This window comes from Lepisma saccharinum, chromosome 8 (genome assembly GCF_977018435.1).
Source record: "Lepisma saccharinum chromosome 8, izLepSacc3.1, whole genome shotgun sequence".
Lineage (NCBI taxonomy): Eukaryota > Metazoa > Arthropoda > Insecta > Zygentoma > Lepismatidae > Lepisma > Lepisma saccharinum.
The window spans coordinates 42,643,968-42,656,281 of NC_139236.1; the positions used below are offsets into that span (position 1 = coordinate 42,643,968).

The 12,314-nt window shown below is 37.8% G+C and overlaps 1 protein-coding gene across 1 annotated transcript in view; it reads left to right on the forward strand.

Moving 5' to 3' along the window:
* Positions 1-285: 285 nt before the first annotated feature.
* The window catches only part of LOC145990965 (uncharacterized), a 361,786-nt gene continuing 349,757 nt past the window's right edge, over positions 286-12,314 (forward strand). The window contains exon 1 of the mRNA XM_083126550.1: positions 286-651. The gene's annotated coding sequence lies outside the window, so the exon portion shown is untranslated. The remainder of the gene's footprint in view (positions 652-12,314) is intronic.

Here is a 12,314-nt window from a genome sequence, read left to right on the forward strand (position 1 = left end):
GAATCTCTTTAGCGTGTTTCATAGATTAAAAAACAAGAACGCCTACACCAAGAAAACTGAACGTCATGAATGGAACCAACCTATCCGAAATATGTACGATTGATGCCAAACAAATGAAATCATGTCTTCCCTCTTCCCCTCCTACAGTCCCCCGGACTCCCTCTGTACCTTCACGTGCCGCTGTTTTGGGGCGGGGCCAACGGGAGAGGAGGGGAGAGGAAACCAGTTATTTTGGAATTCTACCACCAGGCTGCGCGGATATCGGGTGTCCAAGAGAGAGAAGACATCGGGGAAAATGGCGGAGTTTGGTTACGTTCGACAACAAAACATTGGCAGGAAAACGGTTGCGAAGTGGGAAAGCTGAGAGGATGTTACGGGGTGTGCATTGCGCGTAGTTTTCGTGTGCGGGTTCGGAATGCGCTGTCGCGCGGCGCTGAACGGATGTGCTCTTGGAGACATTTGGACGGGCGGCTACGTAGGTTGACATGGACATGATAGTTTTTGTTTATTTTGCTGGAAATAATCTTACCCTTTCACTGCCTTCGTGAATGAACTGGATGTCGATTGCAGGAGGAGAGGGTGCTTCGTGCAATGGGAAGACTGACACAAGACTGATAACAGAGACTGCTGAACAATATACGTAACACTGAGGTAAGTGCTTTGCCCCCTCTCTCTCTCTCTCTCTCTCACTCTCTCCATTCATGTGCGACATCTCTGTGTTGTTGTGATCGTGAGTAATGATCCCCCAGCTTGTAGTGGGGGGATGTGTGCGTTTGTGGCATGGTAATGCAAAAGTGCATGCTGCAATTTCGTATCTTAAAAGGGGGGATGTGCCGTAACGTTACATCCTTGCGTAGCTTGAGGTTCCGCTGGTCGAAACCGTCTTCACTTTCACGTTCACAACCCTTACGACCTTCAGAGGGATATCGCATCCTTCCTTCTTCCGTATTCGGTGGGAGGGGGGAGCGTGGAAAGGGGAGACTCGTGCAAAGGAATATTGAGTGTAGCAAAACTGCAAAGTTTGAAATGCCTGTACATTACCAAACCATGCCTTGCTCTCGCTGTTGAATACACAGTAACATTTACAAACAACCTTTTAAATGGTGCAGCAGCACTGACCGTAACCTTGAGTTCTATATAAAAGAAAAACATAATCTCATTTCCCTGACACGCTTTGCTTTGCAATATATCTCCAGCATCCCTTACGCCGGGTGTAACTACAGGCTGCTTGGTTGTCAATGAGCAAGGCTGATATTTGCACCGGCAGCTCCCAGAGTGGGGCGGGGCAGGGTAGGTTTTGCACAACGTCCACCCCCCTCTCTGTCAACGGTTTGAGAGGAAAGTACACAATCTATTGACATTGTTCCTATCTCACATCCAAGGTTCGCTAATATACTAATCTAATTAATACCCGAATAACTGGTCTTTCGGCTTTAAGATATTTTGATTTCCTTCAGTATTTTGATTTATCTGTACATAATTTCGATATTTCGCCATTTCGATTATATTATGATCTGGCACTTTTAGTACTTGTCATTTTTGCCCTTATTATTATTATTTAAAATTTAAATATTCTACATTTTGCACCCTTTTTTATTCTGCATATTAATTTTATGGCCTTTCGAGAATTTTTAATTTTATTTTTGTATTATTTTACATCCTGAAATTTTGGTATTTTCCATTTTCTACACCTTGTACTTTTCGGTATATTGGTTTTATACGTTACTATTTTGATATGTGCTTTAACTTGCCTACCGCAGTACCTCATTCGCCTATGATATATTTTGGATATAACACGGATAATAGTTCGTTGTATATACGTAATCCTAAGTTTGCAGTAAAGTATACATCACTGTATACAACCACCTTTCGCACGATCAGTAACACTAGAAATTATTTTCATAATTTCAGTCATGAATAATCAATTGTCGATGTAGTCACATGAAGCAATTTAAATACAATGATTCTATGTCTGTTTTGCGAATGGTTCAGTTCATTGCCAATTATTAAGAGGTCATGTTGACAAAAGAATGACTTTATAGTCACGCGTTTATTAAAATAATACAGCATATTTTTCAGCAGAGATTAAATATTTTGTCAACCTATTCATGAAGGATTTTTTTTGTTGTTGACAATTTGTAAGTAAGCAACTCGTATTTTAAGGATATCTTTGTCACACCATTTCGTCTGCTTTTGCTGAGACCCCTTACGAAAAGTTTCTTTCCTAAGCAAGACCCAGAAATTGATGAAGAGTCATTCATCTTTTTTTTCAGAAAATTTAAGGTTTTTGCGATCAATTATAACTGGAAAACGTTGTTTTTGTGTACATAATTGTAATGACATATTTGGCTTGTCCTTTTTTTAATTAATGTTTCAGTTTTTTTATTTTAATTTGATGCCGCCAGAAAAAAAAGTGAAAGAAGAGGCAGAGTAGGGGTGGGAAGACTTACTGGGAGCCCTAGTCATGTTTAATATACCACTAAAAATACTACCAGGGGGAAAATATACATTTGGGCTAAAAGGGGCATTATATGTACCGAGTTTTTCTTGCTGGCTAGGTGGGCGGAAGGAGAAGGAGAAAAACAAAGAGTCGACGGAAGGAGATATTTGCCCCCCCCCCCCCCCCCCCAATCCTCTTTGGCGCCGTCATTGATTTTAATAATTTGTTAAAGTTTGTTAACGCCTTCACGGTTGTAACGGCATTTTCTTCTCTGAATCCATCTGGGACAAGAACAGATAGAGAGAGAGAAAGGCGTCTTCTTGGCGTCTGGTGGCATTCAGGGGTTTGTCCAGACTTTTCCACATGGGAGGAGAACCAAGTTCGTATTTAGGGCGTGGGCCCCCGTGCCTCCCCCCACCCCCCGAGATTTCCGGAAAGAGTTAATGTAATTCGAATGGTCAAATTGTAGAGATATTTTATAACAAGAAGTATTGTTTTCTGTGACTAAGTAAGTTACAGCAACAATTATTATTATTATTATTATTAGAAATAGGGTTACGTTTAAGCTTACAGTCTATTTTACACTGATTATCTAACTATAAAAACCAGCTTTTTGTCCTACATGAATTAATGTTCTGTATACAGTTATGCAAATTGTATAGAGATATACAGAATATGGAAATTATGAACATAAGTAGTAGTAGTAGTAGTTATGTAATAATAATTATAACAGCAACAAAAATAAAAGCAATAATAATAGCAATAATAATATTAATAATTATTATAAATAATAATAATAAAGTTTCTACGACTCTGCCCCCTTGATTTAGGGGGTTGCAAGTTTAAATGTCGAGCCAAAATAAACATAAATTGAGCCTGTGTGAGAAATTTTAGTGGGTGTTCAAGAAATTGGGATGTGTGTTAGGTGTATTGGTTGCGTGTTAATAAATCACTGTGGCATATAAGGACAGAGATAAGAGAGTATTGATTACTCAAAGTTGCAACAACATGAAAATAAAAACTGCAATATCACCCAATTGAAGTATAAGAACGATTCTAGTCCACTTTCACTGAATTCCGGCAAATTTAGTTTGAAATTGATACTTCGAAATAGAAGGTTGTCACATTCTATTCTAAACGACTTGGATTTTTTTTTATCTCGTGACCTTGAATTTTGTTTTCTTACCTTTCACGTAGTTTAAATTACTAAAATTTCAGTCGTTTCGATTTATTCAAATACTTTCACTGTTCTTCAGATGAGGCTCTTTGACGTTTATGAGAAATTCAAACTCATATTTTAATGTCTAAAGTAACTTTGTAGACCTTTTTTTTTTAAAAAAAAAAAATAAGCGATCCTTAAAAATGTGAAGTCATCTTTATAATTTAGTCTTTTTATAGGTTATTTTGAGAGTTTTTAATTCAACAACTTCTGATCCTAATCATAAGTGTTGTGAATATGTGAATGTGATTTTAAAATTTTGGGTGCGTCAGCACTTAGGCTATTTTCCACCCGTCACATTATAAAGTGTTAAGATTTTCTGACTTCTGTTAAATACTGTGGCTGTAAAGAGGCACTCAGCACACACAAGGACAAAAACCAGGACAACACAAACAAAATTATACTGACCATAGTGCCAGTCGTCATAATCATAAGTGTTGATAACAGCTAGAAGCACTATAGGTTTTTAAGCACGAAACGGAGAGAGAGGGATGGGAGATACTGGCGTATGCAGGATTTATATTCGGAGGGGGCTGGAATTCTAAAGATGAATATTATATAACTGTGCTCTAGGCAGGGGCAAGATACTCAATAAAGTATTTTGTAATTTCCATGTTTAGTTTTCGTTTTAAAAGTTATTCAAAGACAAAAAAAAAAATCGCAAATGGAGTTCATTTTAAGTGGTTTGTATTTACCACTTTGGTATTTCCCGACTTATTTACTGCTTTAATTTGAAAATTTTGATTTTCTGAAAATTTCAGGATGGGCTGTAGTCCCAGAAGCTCCCCCTTCCGTACGGCAGTGTTGTCGTGTTTCGATCTCAAAGACCATAAATTTGATCATAATTATGCATGAACGCTCTGTGCCTTTCTGTTTGCTATCTCTGATGCCATGTAATCAAGGGAGCCCTGTGTTCGAATCCCGGCGAGAACACCTAGTGGTTCAGATACAGGTATGGACTGTTTTAGGAGTCCGAGGGTATATAGCCGGTAAACAATGAATTTTGTAATTGTCTCTCATTTTTACTTAACTTTCTTGGAACAGAAAAAAGATCAGAATCTTCCCAACAGCTTTTCTTTAGTGACATTCGAGCTGGAAACTTTTTGTTTCTCCATTCTTCTATTAAATCCTTCCATCCGTTCCACCATCATTATCATTTGTTACGCCGAAAGGGGTGGGGGATTAATCGATTCTTATTCTGTCAAGATGACGTTGATTTATGACGTTAAAATTCGTTTAGTCTTCCTGGTTCTCTTTCGTAAATACCCAAAGTAGGTTAGGAAGTTCTGAAAATGCAAGCCCCAAGTTTGAAATATCCATTGGAGAGTAATCAACAAACATGTAACGAAATCACTAATATTTTTCAGAGAATGAATCCACATTGTATAATTCATTGTATATGTATGTACAAAAGACTGGTAGAATACTAACTCAATTCTATCATAATGATCGGTATAATAACCACCCTTTTCACGTCATTGGCAGTTGATTTTAATGGTTAACTTATATGCAATTAAAACGCGAACCTCAATGTGAACATAATTTTGTATACGCATTGCAAGAATTGGAACATTCATCATTCTTTGAACAAGCTATTTAAGTTATGGTAGTCAAATTTTGTTCTTCCTTGTTTCTGAGCATCTTACATTCTATGCAACTTGTATATAATTTATACAGGGTGTCCCACACAAATCCGGTACACATTATATGCATAGTTCATTACAGGCGTACCAGTTTTATGTGGGACACCCTGTACAACACAAATATATAAAATGACATAACAAAGGTATTGTGTCAGTCCATAATATTTTCCATTTTTACATGCTTTTGCTGTTTTTTATAAAGTGATATTTTTTTACGTCAGTTCGACTTTCATACCGTATTTCACTTTTTTAAAACAGCTTTGTATTGCTCGATTTCTATATGTGTGTGTGCGTGTACGTGTGTGTATGCATTTATACACAGACATACATAATATGGCATTTTATGAATTCTGGTGCTGCAAAGAAACGATTTCTGTCAAACACTAAACTCGGGTTTCATTCTAACAAGGTCCATGTTAAAAGACCGCAATGTGAATACAATCACTGAATGATACTTCCATTCGCTCGAACCCATTAACCATTTGCATGACAATAAATATGTATTGAAAGAGGCACGTGTCGGTATTTTTTATGTCATGCATGGCCGCGGATTTCATGAACTCTTGAATCATGGTTATTTGGTTACGTAACTTATCTTATTGCTCACTCTTAGCCTAAGTGTCTTAAAGATGGAGGAAAGACACTGACAAAGGACAAATATCTGGGCTTTTTTGGGAGTCAAAGACAGGAACTGTGATTTCAAAAATAGCACGCTTACCTTTCCAAAATAGAACTTATAGTTAGCTCTAACTTTAACTAAACTTTGATTTAGGGATGAGAGGTGACTAATAATAACTTTCCAATAAACAAAGGAGGTGACAGTGGTAACAAAAAAAAAGAAAAAAAAGAGGAGTCATCTAAATGACGTGCCAAAGGGCTGGTTGGTGGGGGACGTAACCCACCCCCTTTGGCCCAGTGTTTCTAAAAAAAAAAAAAAGAACGTCAAAGGTAGGAAAAGATGGTAAAATTTAGGCCTGACTACTAAATAAAATTATACGTAACCCCCCCTTTTGAAAATCCTGGCCACGCCACTGGTCATGTGTTACCTGACAAAAAAACATCAACCGCCACAGGATGATTTTAAGCTTCTTTATTCCTTGTAAGATACATTCACGTGATGCATTTTGTGACATACTAACATCTATTGTCAACATCTGGTCAGGTTATGCATTTGATTTTTGTTTTGCAAGGTTGACTGTGACACGTGCAAGAGCTGCATCGTTTCCTTAATATCCCGTGTTGACTGTCATGTTTGATTTGATTTTTGTTATTTAGCCTAGCTTTTCTTCCAATGTTGGCTAATCGCGACGATGAGGATGAGAAATTGATGAAGGGATGGATACTCACAAAGAACACGTATGCCCTGGCCGGGATTCGAAACCGGGACCCCTTCCGTTCTAGCGCCCTGTGCCACGGAGGAGGATGGCCTGACTGCCATGTTCAAGTTCAATGCGAGTGTTGAATATGACATACGCTCTCACCGCTTTCCATTCGCTGTACTGCGTATTGCACTCGATGTAGAGCATGCTTCTACAACACAGAACCTTCTCCGATAAGAATATAGACTCGCTAACTAAGCACAGAGGTACGGTTTTGGCGTAAGACACTCTACGAGTTCTACGAGTGTTGGTGAACTTGTGTATGACGCCTACGTAACTGAAATATAAGAACGAGAAAAGTGCCTATGGCTTATGCAACCTTGCCAGACGGAAGGGTAAATTTAGTTGCATAAGAATCAAGGCGTGCATGCATAACCGTATGATTTGATTTATTTGCTTTATTTTACTTCGCTTTTTGTGTCACTTTTGGCTAATTTGCGAAGAGGAGGAGGAGTGATGATATAATGAAATTGATGAATAAGCACTCACAAACATCCATGCCCAGGCCGGGATTCGAACACGGGACTCCTGGCATCGTAGAGCACTGTGCTAAACTACTCCACTATTGAAACTAGTAACTAACAATTGAAAATATTAAGTCTTGTGCTGTCGTTCTTTCTATTTCATTTAATTCACATCGTTTTTCTATCTACTGTGTTAATCGCGACGGTGAGGGTGAGAGGGATCATGGGACAAACGCGCTGACACATCCATACTTGATCACTGTTCGCGATAGCTGACCAACTTCACCACGCAGGTCGGTCTAATCATAGGCTTCGTACTGTCGTACTGCACTAAAGAATGCAATGTAGAAGCAAATAAGTATGAAATAATACTCGTCTAAGTATTTGGCACTAACATTTTCACACAGTTCTCTCAATACATCTTACACAATTTCTTTGCACCTGCAGTAAATTTGAACGGCTTTAACCCAAATCAAAATGCATTTTCATCCATTTAAGTATATAAAATTATTATGCATTCAGATGTTTAACAACTAAAGGGTCGACCAAGAAGCATATAGCTGAGTAAATGGCGCAAGATCGGTCCTAAGTGGGGTTAGTCACGGGGACCTGCCCTAATTTTACAAATTATTTTGTTACTTTATCATACTCATGGGTTTTGGTGTCCTCCGCGAGCGTCACATTGGGTAAACGATATTTTGCTCTGTCTTTTGCACTCAACCTTCCCCCTATTTTTAGCATCTTAAAATTATTTCCTTAATTTTAATTTTTATCATATTCTCTCTCTTTCATATAATATTCCTTCTCCGTAATATGTCCATCTTTTCCTTTCCCCTTCTGCTTTTCTCTTCTCTACATTTTATGAATTTTATTCTTAAATTCTTACCTTATTAGTCTCTTCTGTTTGCTTGTCGTTGTTTTCTTAGCTTATTCTCTTCAGTTTTCTCCTTTTCTCTCTCGCATCTTTTTTTTCATTTCTCTTCCTTTTTTATTCCGAATATATATATATATATATATATTAAATATTTGGTAATTTCAAGAAGTGGATTGCCCAAAAAGGGGGTTGGTGAAGGTCGTAATCCCCCTCTGGCCAAGTATTCCTAAAACAAAAACGTCAAAGGTAGGAAGAGATGACAAAATGAGGGCTGACTACTTAAAAAAGTATACGTAACCCCTTTTCGAAAATCCTGGGCACGCCACAAATTTTAGGGCACAAATGAATATGCATTTTTCCTAAAATCAGTGGTTTTATCCATAATTTTTGATCTGAGGATATACAGCCGTTTTTAGACGGATGTAAAGGTACAGTTATCTCCTAAATACGTGAATAAAACAGTGTCTCAAATGTGTAGGTCATAGACAGCCGACTCATTATTATGACCATAGGACGGGCAGCAATGTTTCACACAAGAGTCATTAGCGTCTCAGGTTTGCCCAGACCTCTTCAATTTATCGTGAATGAACGCCTCGTTCCCTTTACTACAAACACAAAAATATCGTAGTTTTTTTCCCCCTTTCCCGTGCAAGTACGTACGTGGCGATGGGATAGAAAAATCTTGTTCCGCATTCGGTTACGTCACTATCGTAATCTAAATATAGCGGCCGCTGTTTACTTTTTTGTTCACTAGAGGGCAGGAGAGTGCTTGTTGATGGGATCCCGAGCACAGGCTTAGGCGCGCAGACGTTCGGTCTCCTGCCAGGAAAATCGATAGATTGTCGGAAGGAATAGGCGCTGCAAGATTCTGATCACTGCTTGACCTTGGGAAAGGATATTTTCTCGCTCGTTCTGCCCGTGAGCCGATTCCGCTGTGCGCAGCAAAAGGAAAATTTTACTTGCAGTCAGCGAGCTGGCGTGTAAAAACGAGAGGCCAAGATTGTATGGTGGCTCTCCATTAATCATCTTTTAACCTCCTTCTCCCCAAAGACTTGCAAGAAAGGAAAACGCGGTTCTTACCTCATGATTTCGCAAGAACATGAAATGAACCACTTAAGAGAAAAATGCAGACTCGACCAGGACTCGAACCCATGTCTCATGCACACCGTGCCATTACCACACCGAACAAGCCCAGGATTCGAATCGTGGCCCTCCGTTGCAGTTGTGAGCGGATCTCTATGTCGACTATTATTGTAGATAAAGCTTAATAAAATATCATTAATAAGTGTGTTTGTCTAGCTTAATAATCGAGTTATGTATGCGCTATCAACTGCAACATGAGGGGAAATTCAAAATGTAGAACTAGTCCTATTTTTTTCCAATTCTCCTGAGTTTTTTAAGTGAGCGTTTTGACTCAAAAGTGCTATATTTGTTTTCCACATTCTTACATATATTAGCTTTTAGCACATATTTTAGTCAATTTTACGTATAATTTACACATTTTCAAACATTTTCCGACATGTATTCCATATATATGCTATTGCCATGTTTTTCTCTTCCTTGTGTTTTACATTAAGGTTTCTCCGTTCACCTGTATCCTGTTCGTTTTGTACTCTCTGTTTATTGTAAATCTTGACAATGGACAATGCTTTGATTTGATTTGATTTATTTTACTTCGCCTGTTGTGAAGATGGGGATGAGTGATGACATGATGAAATTGATGAATGGACACTCACAAACATCCATGCCCAGGCCAGGATTCGAAGCTGGGACCCCTGGCGTCGTAGCGCGATGTGCTAACCACTCCGCCACGGGGGCCGGCGACAATAGACCATGATCTGTTATTTTAACATTCTTGTCAACAATAGACAATGCAAGTCCAAGCTTCTGCAGTGAAATTCATTGCATATTTTAAATACACTCCCATTTCTTCATGCGATATTGAACGCAGTTTCTGGCAATATAAATCTGTCTGTAGGGACAACAGGAGGATATTCACGATCCAACACTCGTTAGAAAGTTTCGTCATTCAATATTTTAGTAACAAAAAATAGAGAATTTTTTGTATTTACATTTTGCATTAATGTCATATAAACTTAGTTGCGCAATTCATTGTTTTAGTAACTGAAAATAAATCACATTTTGAATTTTGCTTAAAATTAATGTCATGTAAGCCTAACGCATTTTATTTAGTAGGTGAGCCGCTTGCTTAATGAAAATTGCCATTTTTTAGAATAATTTTGATTAAAGGAACTAAATATAAATCTGTTGCCTGGTTATGGTTTTTGTTAAAAAGTAAGTTCTAATACTGGAAATTTCAAATTGCTGTTATATAGTTATTATTTATTTCCTTTGTTAGGAACAATTTTTTTTTAAAAAAAACTCTGAGCCTCGGAGAGAAAATTCATATTGGGGAGGATGCCCCGCTTCCCCGCATTCAATTCGAACACCGCCAGAGTGGGTGGCATAGGGGAACATCGCGATTTATGTTGTGAATGTTAGCATTATGTATTGAATAATCTATGAACCTTTGAACAAGGAAATAAATAAAGTGTTTTGTGTGAAGTGCAACAGAACACTCAATCCGCGAGAAGAATAAAGGCATTCAGTGCCTTTATAATTTCCGAGAATTCTCTATATGTTATCTATGGTATAGAGGGCCCCACTCAGATGGATAGAGTTCTTGTGTTTTGTACGAGAGGTACTACCTCAAACCACCTCGGTGTTCAAAATCTCAGTATCGACAGAGCATTGTGAGGACAATTGTCAGGATTCTCACTCATTTGGAAATCCTAGAAAAGTTAGGTAAAACAACTTAGAAGTGTACGTCATGGAAAAGTCAGGAAATTTTGTAAAAATAACATTTTAAAAAAATCCCGGAAATTGGATGCTTCTTTTGCTTATCACTCTTGGACACTGAAAAAATAAAAAACATTTCTGTTTTCTCCAAAAAGCTTCTTGATTGGAGATAAAAAAATATTTTTATAATTATTTTGCATTAATTTAATTTAAACAATATGGAATCAACTTCATTCATTTGTTCATGCAAAGTTCTTTATTTAACACATATATTAAATGTTAAAGCATTTTAAAATGGCCTTGACAAGTCAGGGAGTTTGATTTTAAAACTTTACTTCTATCTCGCTTAATCTCTCTCTCTCGCTTGCTTTTACTATTTCTCTTCCATTTCTGTTCAATTCCATCTGTCACTCTATTTTCATCTCTCCTTCTCTTTCTCTCTCTCTCTCTCTCTCCGTCATTTCCTTAATTTTTGTTCAATTTCTGCCTACGATCAATTTCTTTCTCTCTCTCTTTCACTTGTTTTTTATTTCGTTTCCCTTTCTCACTCTCTTTTTGTCTACCGTCTTTTGATCCCTTTCACTTGCTTTTATTTGTGTTTTTCTCACTCTATTTATGTCTACCGTCCTGCCACCTCTCTTTATCTCCCTCTCACTTGCTTTTATTTATGTCCATTATGCTATTATGTTCCATGTTCTCTGTTTGTGTCTACCGACCTTTATTTTTCTCTCTGCCTATCGTAGGTTTCGCACGATCATCAATGTAAGTATATCGTACTCAAAACTTTTAATTTGAGATACACGTAAGAAAACTTGTTGTGGACGCCCATGCTTTAAACTTACCTTAAGCTTGATTCACATCTACGCTCAAGTAACGCTCAGATCACATTTCGCTCACGGTGCGATCAAATATTGTTGAATGATTTTTAAGTAGAAGCATTCACACATAGTGGTCCGGTCAAGGTTCGCTTCGATCACGCTCAGCTCGCACTTCGGTCACGATCAGGTGGAAAGAATATTTGACTGGAGCGTGAGGGGACGTTGATGTGAACGCCTGTATAACTCAACAAGAGTGCGTAGAAGATGGGGCTGAAGTCAAAGACCTATTGAAACACAGAGAAAGGCGAATATAGATAAAATTGATTGCGCAAAAAAAAATATATATATATTTTCCTCTCAATTCTGTTTGTAAAAACATCGGTGAAAATATGCAATTTCATTAACCCGAGTAAAAGAAAACGAAATTACAATTATAGCCAATGAAAAAAAATCAATAGGTGACTAACCACAAATATGATCCATGAGCGCTAGTTGTAATGACCTTTTTTGCATCAAAAAGCTAATCTGTTGACTGTCATATTTTTCCGGACAACAAAATTGTAATTTGTGTCTGTGTGTGTGCAAAGGGAAAGGAGGCATTGTTCAACCCTCTGCCAAGGGGGAAAAATCATTCTTGACATCTAGCTCCGAATCAAGATTAACAACGAACTTGTGCTT